The following is an 11099-nucleotide window of genomic DNA, read 5'->3' on the forward strand; positions in this document are numbered from 1 at the left end:
TGATACGTATATTTTGGGAACATGATAGTATGATTGAGTGGGAGTGCTGAACATAAATATGGAATCTATAGCTTCTACTGGTGTATAGAAGTTAAGTAATGATTCCCTTCGAGCTTAACAAATAGAAGTAAATGGATGAGCTCTTGTTTAACTGACTAATTATTAGATCACTAAACACCATTTACAGGTAGCTAAGTGTTTTAAGGGGCAAAATACATTGAGGGGTGAGAACGGTAAAGAAATCCCATCTCGATGTAAATCATCTATATAGAGGATCTTTAAATCACAATAAGATTATAACAATGGTTAAATGAGATAGTATATTGATATCGTGAAACATACAATATGCTCTATATAAGTCTGAGAGTGCAATTCTAAGTTCTAAGAGTGGATTCAACGAAGAATTAATAAGTAGGAATTTACTTGGTAAATTTGGTTCACTTATTGGAAGCTCAGCATATAGATCCATGGTCCCCATTCTAGTTGAGAACATTCTGCTTGTAAGACTCATTAATTGATTCGTGATTGATCAATTATAATTCTAAAGTTAGACTATGTCTAATTTTATGAATTTTCACTAAGCAGGGGTGAAATTGTAAAGAAAAGAGTTTCTAGGTTTATTTATTTATTAATGGACTTTATATGTCTAATTAATAATTAAATTAAATGTCAATATTATTTAATAATCTATTTTAGTTATTAAATAATTAGTTTTGGCATTTAAAAGGTTAGAATTCGAAAATTGGCGTTTTTGAGAAAATAGAGATAAAATTTGATAAAATTGCAAAATTAAGTGAGGCCCATTAACACACCATGGCCGGCCACTTAAATAGCTTTTTCAAATTAATATTTTCATTATTTTAATGCCAAATAATTCTAAACCTAAACCTAGTAGTTGCCTATAAATAGAAAGTGATGGCTCAGTCACAAACAATGCTTTCATTAGTAATCTGACAGAAATTTCTCTCTTCAGAAAAACTGAGCCTTCCCCACTTTCTATACTTGGCCGAAACCCTCTCTCTTTTCTTCTTCATCTTTTTCGTGACCCTAGTGAAAGAGTAAGTGCCCACACACAGCAAGCAGTAACTCAATCATAGATTGGAAGACTGTGAAGGATCAAAACTTGAAGAAGAAGGACATTCGGGCTCAGATCTTGATTATACTCTGCTACAGAAAGGAATCAAGGGTTAGAGATCTGAGTGGAAGGAGACATTAATTCTGCTGCATCAATGTAAGGTTTTCTTAACTTTATATGTGTTTAATTTATCGTTTTAGAAAGTTCATATTTAAGGTGTTTAAACAACATACTTGTGAGTAGATCTAAGATCCTGGTAAAATAATTCCCAACAACTGGCCTCAGAGCCATGGTAATTGATTTACTTACATGAAATTTGGACTTTAAAACGATTGTTTGTTTGTTTTTGGATGGTATCATGTTGTATTGAGTGTTATTTGATGATTGATTGATGTTTGTAAATTTTCATGAAAACTAATTGTGATTTTGTTTCTGTAATTATTTTTATTGGATAGTATGGAAAAAATTAAGCAAGTTAGCCTTTTACAGAACTCAATTTAGATTTTATTTGAATTAGTTATGAATTTTTGAAGATTTGAAAAAATCGGGGCTGTGCTGAAATTTTCCTGCGATCGCAGAACTGTCCGTACAGTTCACAATTTTTTTCGTTTTTCTTCGATTTTTCATGCTTTTTCATGGAATTAACTTCCGATTTTTTGTATGGTTTTGTATACATACTATTACTATTCCTAATTCAATTCTAATTATCATTTTGAATTAATTTAATATTTTTTAAATTTAATTCAAGATATTAGTGTATTTTGAATTTGAATAGAATTAGTATTTATCTTCTTGCTTAAAAATCTATCTTATTTTTAAATTTGATTATATCTTATCTTATTTTTAAATTTAAAGGTCAGATTTTATAAAAATTAAATCTTTTTTAGATATTTTGACCTTATTTAAATTTAAAATAAGATATTTATAATCATGTAATTTTAAATAGATGTAAGATATTTTGCTAACTTTTAAATTTTGTTATTTTATTTATTTAAATTAAATTTAAAATCTAAAAAGATATTTCATTTATCTTTTCTAATTTTTATTTTTAAAATAACATTTAATTTTTAAAAGTAGTTAGCAAATTTTTGAAATGATATTTAGGTTGGTTGAAACCTAATTTTTCAAAATAGTAGGTTTAATTTTAAATATTTTTTTAAAATAATCTCGAAATTTAAATTTTTTATTTTCGAAATAAATATTTATTATTTTTTTTTATTTATTTTTTTCAAAAATTAAATTAATATTTTTTTTATTTATTTAATTATTTATTTTTTCGAAATTATTTATTTAAAATTAAATAAATCCTACTTCCAACTATCCAGCTAAACTTGTTGCATGAGTATATGGTTTTAGCTTGTATGTAAGTTTTTAAAACCTATTATTACTTGATTGCAAATAGCCATGATTACTTTTTGCCAGATCTAATGATCTGATGGCTCCCTTGGTCAAGTTAATAATTTGTAACAGGTAAATTTTACAATCTTCTTTCATTTGTGTATGACCTAGCAACATGATAGGATCCATCCAAGTGTGTACCTGTGTGAGCCTATGTGTTTATTTTATTATATAGATGCATATAGGTTGTTGCTAAATAAAATGTCACACCATGATAGATTTTATTTAGGTCCATTTAGTTATTGGACCTATTCAATTAATAACAGTTATTCATTTTAAGGTTAAATTCCTCTCTTTTGGGCCTTGTGTGAGAGTTGGGAGCCATAGAAGTGGGTACGACATACTGAACCCAGCACCCCCTCACATGAACTACCCCAATTGTGAAGGCCCATTTGCCTGATTTGAATAACTGTACTAGGTTAATTATATTAGTTTGACCTAATAAAATTGAATTAGCAACATAATTAACTTTTAAAATATATGAAAATTTATTTTTCATTTTAATATTTTAAAGTTAATTTTAAAAAAAACACTTTTAGTTTAGATATTAATTCTAGACAAACTATTTGTATTTTTCTTGTATTTAATTAAATATAGAATTTTAACTAACTAAGATTCTTTCTGGAGCTTATTTAATTAAATATTCCTATTTAAGTTATAAATTAGTTGTATCAACTGATTTTTCTTATCTAACTTAAATTTGAATATTTTATTTAAATTTAAATCAAGTTGAGGAATCCTAGGTATTAGTTATTAAAGATTATTAAGATATTTTTTAAGTTAATATCTTTTCAAATATTAACTTAAAATGGAATATTTTAGATATTTTTTTGGTTAATATCTTTTCAAATATTAACTTTAAAAAGATATCTTCAAATTAAGTGGTTACAACTTAATTTGTGATATTTAATTAAATCTAAATTTGAAATTATTTAAGTTTTAGATTTTTTCTATCTAACTTAAATTAAATATTTTTCAAATTTTTTTTTGAAAAGATACTTAGTCAAATAAGATATTTTCTAGATAGTAATTTCTAGACTACTTATTATTTCTAATATTTAAATAGGAAAATTATACTTTGTGAAATTAATTATTTAAATAATTAATTTTGGTACAATTTTATTAAGTATATTTTTCCTAGTATTAAATAGAAATTAATAATTAAGCCTTCTCTACACTTAATTATTATTTCTTGAATTTAATACATTTAATTAACTTGAAGAATCTAAATATCTAAGTTGATTTTCATCATGATACTTAAATATTTATTGATTTTTCATGACACTTAATTAAATAGAAAATTATTTTTAGGTTGAAATTTAATTTTTCAACTTAAATTTAAATAATTTTCAATATATATATTTTTCTTTATTTTATTAATCAATTTCGAAATTTGCATTTTATTTATGCAATATTTTCGAATTTTTTTATTTTGAAAAATAGATTGAGTTGTAAATTAATTATTTATTTTAATTAATTCTTGGACCAACTACAATCAATGATTTTTTCATTTAATTGATTAATTTAAAATAAATAAATTTAAAATATATATATATATTATTAGAAATTGAATTAACTAGTCAAAAGAATATCTGGATAGGTGATATTTTTGCTTGAAGTATTTCTTTTCTATTTTTATTATTTTCGAAAATTGTATATATATATATATACTTTAAATTTTCGAACCCAATAAATATATTCTCAAAGGAAATTTTTAAGTTGCTAATTATTTATTTAATTCAACTTAAATTAATTTCCTTAATATTTATATTTAAGATTATTACTAAGATGGAAATAATTTATTTTATTTCAATCACCATCTAAGTATAATTTTATAAATATTATATTACATTCTTATTTTTGAATTTTAATTCTTAATTTAGAATTTAATGAGATTTATTTATTAGAATAATAAAGAAAATACATTTTAAATAATGAGCTTTATTATTATTAAGATATTCGATCTCCATTGTGGGTTTTACACCGCGTTTGTTTTAGTGAGTAATCCTCCCTAATGGAGGAACGTTCATTAGAAATTTCGCACTGTTTAATCTCGCATGATAAGTGGTTTGTAAGTGTTTTATATGGTATAGATCACCCTAATGGTGGCGACCATATTTGACTTGCAAATTGCGAAACAATGGTAGAAGCTCATAAGATAGAATAGCCTTGACTCTCGCCTAAACGGGACAACGCTGGATTCCAATCTTGATCGAATAAAAGGTTGCTAGAATGTTTAACATTTTAGATGAGCTGACAACTCTATTCAATGGATGGTAGCTTTGACTCTCGCCTAAACGGGACACTGATATCAGTTTGTTGAAAACCTTGGAAATTATTTAGGATTGAATTTTTTAAGTATTTTCTCATATCATTCCTACTTGCTATGTGCTTATAATTTCTGAATAGATTTTGTGTGTTAAACCATTATTAATTTCTATTTGTTGATTTCTATTATTTTGTAGTATCCTGTTTTGTCAAAATGAATCCCATGTTATCACTGTTGACTGAAAATAAGCTAAATGGATCTAACTTTAATAAATGGAATGAGAACATTAACATTGCTCTCATAGGAGAAAGTGGCTTGTTTGTTTTAACTGAGCCGTCACCTGAAGTGCCTGGGGACAATGCTTCCAAAGCTGTGAAAGAAAAGTATGAGCGTTGGCAGAAAGCAAATGACAAAGCTCTATACTTTATGCTTTCTAGCATGGTTGACACCCTCAAAACTGAAGTTATGACGAAGTTAAATGAGCTATTCGGTAAGGCATCGCTTCAGTCACGCTTTGACGCGACTAAGAAGTACATTAATGCACGGATGGAACCTCATCAAAACGTGTGTGATCATGTTCTCCTCATGTCCAGTTATTTCCAAGAAGCCTAGGATCATGGTGCTGAAATGGACAGTGCTACTCAAGTTAGTCTTATCTTGAATAGCCTGACTCCAGCTTTTCTACGATATACATCAAATTATGTCATGAATAAGAAGGAAATTAACTTTCATGAATTAGTCAATGACCTTCAAACTTATGAAAATTTGATTGGAGGACCCAAGAAGAAAGGGAGTAAACCTCACAATCCTGGGAATGGTAATGGGACGATAAAACCTGAAGCAAATGTTGCCTCTGCTTCAAAGCCCAAATCGAAGAAGAAGTGGAAGAACACCAAGAAGCGAACAAAAGCCATGAAAAAGGCTGCTCCTTCTGGTGATGATACACTTAAAGGAAAGTGTTTCCACTGCAATGAGAAAGGTCATTGGAAACCCCAGTGTCCTAAACTTCTTGCAAAGAAACAAGGTATTTCAAATTATAAACTTTAAGAGTTTAGTGAATTGTTATCCAATTGGATTTATGATTCTGGACTAACTTTGTTTATTTTTTCTTCTTCTAATAGGCCAAGCTACTTGAACTCAATTGAGTTGGATCAGAAAGCTGGAATAAAGGGTGAAATCGTCCAGATGAAGATGAAGCTCTTCAATTTTTGAATTAATTGTTTTAGTTTAAAGACAATTTGGATTTTAAATTTTAGTTAGGGATATTTATCCCTGTTTCTCTCATATTGTTGCAATACATTTTTTTTAATATTAATAAAGTTTTTTTCGTGACCCTAGTGAAAGAGTAAGTGCCCACACACAGCAAGCAGTAACTCAATCATAGATTGGAAGACTGTGAAGGATCAAACTTGAAGAAGAAGGACATTCGAGCTCAGATCTTGATTATACTCTGCTACAGAAAGGATTCAAGGGTTAGAGATCTGAGTGGAAGGAGACATTAATTCCGCTGCATCAATGTAAGGTTTTCTTAACTTTATATGTGTTTAATTTATCGTTTTAGAAAGTTCATATTTAGGGTGTTTAAACAACATACTTGTGAGTAGATCTAAGATCCTGGTAAAATAATTCCCAACATTGCTCACTTGCCACTGGCTTCCTTAGATTTTGAATATCCTGCAAGGAATTTGTTATGTGAATTGTTGAACTGGAATAAATCCACCATGTGTTAAGATTAACATTAGCCATATTAGATTCATAACATACTAAGGAAATTGGATTACCTTTGTCATCCATCTATTTCTTGAACTAGCTGCACTTATTTTTCGCATGTCCCTTTTGTTTACAAAAGAAACATTTGATGGAATCTTTCTTTATGGCAGCCTTGGGAGGCATGGGCTTTTTCCCTTTGTTCTTCTTGAATGGTTCGTGTTTCTTACGTTGAGTGGCCAGGCGAACACTTTCTCCTTGCTCCTGTAGGAGCCTGGCTTCCTCTTGAGGATACATGGTCATCAATTCATTGATGCTCTATTTTTCCTTATGTGTGTTGCAGGAAATTTTGAATGGCCCATACTGTGGAGGAAGATTGTGAAGGATGTAATGAACCATGAAGGTATCAGGAATGATAACTTCGAGTTTCTTCAAATGAGCAGTGACGTCCCTCATTTTAGAAATGTGTTCTCGAACTCCTTTAACACCGATGAGTTTTGTGGACGAGAATTGTTGGATGAGGTTGTTGAATAAAGATTTATCTGAAGTATCAAACTTCTCATCCATAACTTTGATAAAATCTTTAACCTTCTCAGGTGGTTCCACCGATCCATTCATTCCCAAAGGAATTCTGGACATAATGAACATGATGCAAAGACGATTGGATTGCTCCCACTTTTCACGCAGTGCAATCTCAGCACCAGTGCTAGTATCAGTGATAGTAGCTGGTTCGTCTTTCCTTATTGCATAGTCCATGTCCGTGCAAGCTAGGTGGAGAAGAACTCATTCCTTCCAGATTTTGAAGTTGGCACTCCTAAGCTCAGGGATTTCACTAGTTATTTCAGCGTATGTAGAGGTGGATGAAATAGCTGCAAGAATAGGATTACAAATTTAGATGTTAAAAAAAAGATTGAGGCTTTAATGAATTCATGTTTTACCAATGTAGAAACATGATAAAGATAAAAATTTTATTAAATCTAAAATTGCATGTGGGCTAAATATTAAATCTAATAAAATTATATGAACTTTATGATAAATTTAATAAAATATTTAATTTAGGAAAATGGAGGAATGAAATCTATGTTAATTAAAATTTGTGATAACACTATTAAATCAAATCCTCATAACTCCTCGTGGGGTAAATTAAGAGAATTTAACTTAATATATTATCCTAATTAATTATAAAAATATAATAAAATTCATGTGGGGCAAAATTATTATATCTTAATAATTAATTAAAAGTTTTTTCCATTAAGGTGAATTTCAATTAATATATAATTTTATATAATTAAAGATGTTGTGGCTACTCCCTAATTATTTAAAATTATATGCTCACTTAGACATTAGGTATTGGGCTCTGGGCTCTGCCTAAAAGTAATTTCGTTATTAACATAATTTACAATCACTGAGATTAGTACATGATATACATTTGTTTTCCACATGCTTTATATTTTTCGGATTTAGCTGCAAGTATTTTTTAAATAAACAAAAAAAAAATTAATTATTTTATCGATATCTAGTACTTAATCATTTTTGTTTCACATTTTTTTGGGATTTCAATAAAATTATTATTTTATTTTAATTTTTGATAAAAGAATATCCTAGGAAATATATGTAATTACTCTAAAATTAATAATTTTCTAAGATTAATCTTGCATAATTGTAACGTCCCCGCTTCAAGCCTCCATTGGGCCCTTACACCCACAGACTAATGGCTCTTATACACAGGTACGCCCCTCTGACTGCTTCCTGGATTGATGACTGACCCTACAGACCAACACGAGTGTTTCCAGCGTGCTTTGTCCTCACACGGACGCTTCCTGGGAAAACTTCCCAGGAGGTCACCCATCCTAAAATTACCCCAAGTCAAGCACGCTTAACTATGGAGTTCTTTCATGATGGGCTACCGAAAAATAAGATGCACCTTGTTGATATAGGTAGTACCAATCAATCCATTTAAGCCCTATTTAACTGTGTAGTCCCATACCTACACAGTCTCAGAATCATCCCACTTGACGTTCCCCAGGCGATGTGGGATTGCACAGCTTACCCGATATTTCCCCTTACGGATCACGGGACTACTGACTGTCACAATCACCCCCCCTTACGGGGTCCGACGTCCTCGTCGACCACACTTCCGGCTGGGTCAAGGCTCTGATACCATTTGTAACGTCCTCGCTTCAAGCCTCCATTGGGTCCTTACACCCACGGAATGAATGGCTCTTATACACGAGTACGTCATTGTGGCTGCTTCATGGACTGACGACTGACCCTCCAGACCAACACGAGTGTTTCCAGCATGCTTTGTCCTCACTCACACGCTTCCTGGGAAAACTTTCCAGGAGGTCACCCATCCTGAAATTGCTCCAGGCCAAGCACGCTTAACTGTGGAGTTCTTTCAAGATGGGCTACCGAAAAACAAGATGCACCTTGTTGATTGTAAAGCCCGCTTAGTTAATTTGGAAATTAGCAGTTGTTTATGTTTAATTATGAAATTATTTATAGCTATTTAAATAATTTATTACTGTTATTTATGGAATTCAGAAATGCATGATTATGCCATCAGTAGTTTTTATATTTCGCATTTCCGGTGTCCGGTATTTTGGAACTCGGCGTTTGGCTCAGTAGAAATCACAACTTAGTATGTTAGTATTTTGGGGACGGGTTTTAGACATTGGGAATGTCGGGAATGGCCGGGAATTTAGAATTTCCCAAAAATACCCCCTTTAGTATGATTTATGTGATTTTATGATGGAGGGGAAAAATGGTCTTTTTGCCCCAATGACTTTTTGTCTTTTAGTGACTTTTATTTGGAAATTAAATGTTTATTTATTTAATTATTTTTGGCTGAAATGGATTTAATAAATGGTTATGTTAAGTGACTTTTACTCCTTTTCCACTCATTTTACAAAACAAAACCCAACACTTAGAAAAATTTAGAAAAAAACTCTCTCAAGGCTTTCTCTCTTTTCGGCTGGGAACTTGGGGTGCAAAGGTTGGGATTTTCTTCAAAATTCAAGCTTGATTCATCTTATAATTGTGAACTCTTGTTGTGGTATGTGGTTTCTAACTTCCTCTCTTTAAATTATTGGAAAAATTGATGAAAGTGATGATGCATGCATGTTTTTATGGCTGTGTTTAGTTGTTATTTTCTGAGGTTCAAAGCATGTTTATTTGATGTTAATTGAGTTGTTTGAAGCATGATTAGTTAGGTTGTTCAAGCTTTGAGTTTTCTATGCAAATATGTGATTTTTGAGAGAAAATGTTATATTTTGTTTCTGTGAATTGCTGGATGTTCTTGTATGTTTTCAGAGGTGTTATTATGCTTAGTTAAGTAGAATTAACTAGGTTAGGATGCATGTTAGGTGGATTTGCTCAAGCTTGAGTTTGGAACTCAAAGCTTGAGCTCCAATGGTGATTTTTGTGTATGTGCTTTCTGGGTGGTTTTGAGGCTTTGGATTTGTTCTAGGGATAGTTTAGAACAGGTCTGGAAAGTTTGGGACCAATTGGGGTTGAATTGGTCGAGTTATGAATTTTTGAAGTTGCTGCCTGCGAGGAACCGGAATTCCGGTTGTGCATCCGGAATTCCGGATGGGGGTCCTGAATTTCCCAGAACCGGAATTCCGGTTGGGCAACCGGTCTACCGGTTGGGGGATTTTTCAGAACCCTAGTTTTCCTCGTTTTTAGGTTTTTAGGGGTATTGCCATGCTTTTTATCGATAGGGAAACTTTTAGTTCTTAGTTTTAGTCCCCGGGAAGTGATTTAGCGTGTCACTTATAGCGTTGTGATTTTTATGGTTTAGGAGCCAGTAATCCGCCGCTCAGCTTCAGTTCCAGTCAGGTTGACCGGCACACCTGAAATCGGAATCCAGGTAAGATTAGTATAACAGTATGCATATGTAGATTACATGTTTAGCGTGCATGTAGGAAGCCTGCTAGATTACATTAGTCATGTATTTAGGCTTCGAACCATCCAACCCTGTCACGTCGGTACAGGCTGGAGTATGACCAGCAGCCGGAGTATGACCGGTTTGACCGATCAGGCTGACACTGGGTTGGTGGTTCAGTGCTATTGACCTATCTCGTCGGTACAGGCTGGAGTATGACCAGCAGCCGGAGTATGACCGGTTCGACCGATCAGGAGGATACTTGTCAATAGTACCGTCCCTTGAACGTTCAAAACTCAGTACCATGTTGGACATGGCAGTAGTAGCTCAGTACCATGTTGGACATGGCAGTAGCGGGACTCAGTATCGTGTTGGACACGGCAGTTAGTTATGTATGATATTATTATGCTTTTCTTACTGAGTCTGTCGACTCACAGTTTATGTTCATGTGTAGGTAAAGGCAAGGCATGGGCGATGGACCGTGAGCGAGCTTGTGAGATTGTACATGTCGGGGCGGTTAGGCCTGGAGCGTACGATCCTCGGGACAGCAGGGCTGAATTTTTGTAACTGTCGTTAGACGACTTTATTTTGATCTAAAAGTTAAACAGTGAAACTTTTTGTAAATATTTTTATAATCGGGATCCCGAGTCTTTTATAATATGTTTTACAAGTTTAATCAAAAAGCAAAATTTTAATTAATCACGTTTTTCCATAAACCTCGTTGATTAGCAACGAGCTGCACAGTACGTTTAAAAATCACGTAA

The sequence above is a fragment of the Cannabis sativa genome, chromosome 9, assembly GCF_029168945.1.
Source record: "Cannabis sativa cultivar Pink pepper isolate KNU-18-1 chromosome 9, ASM2916894v1, whole genome shotgun sequence".
Taxonomy (NCBI): Eukaryota; Viridiplantae; Streptophyta; class Magnoliopsida; order Rosales; family Cannabaceae; genus Cannabis; species Cannabis sativa.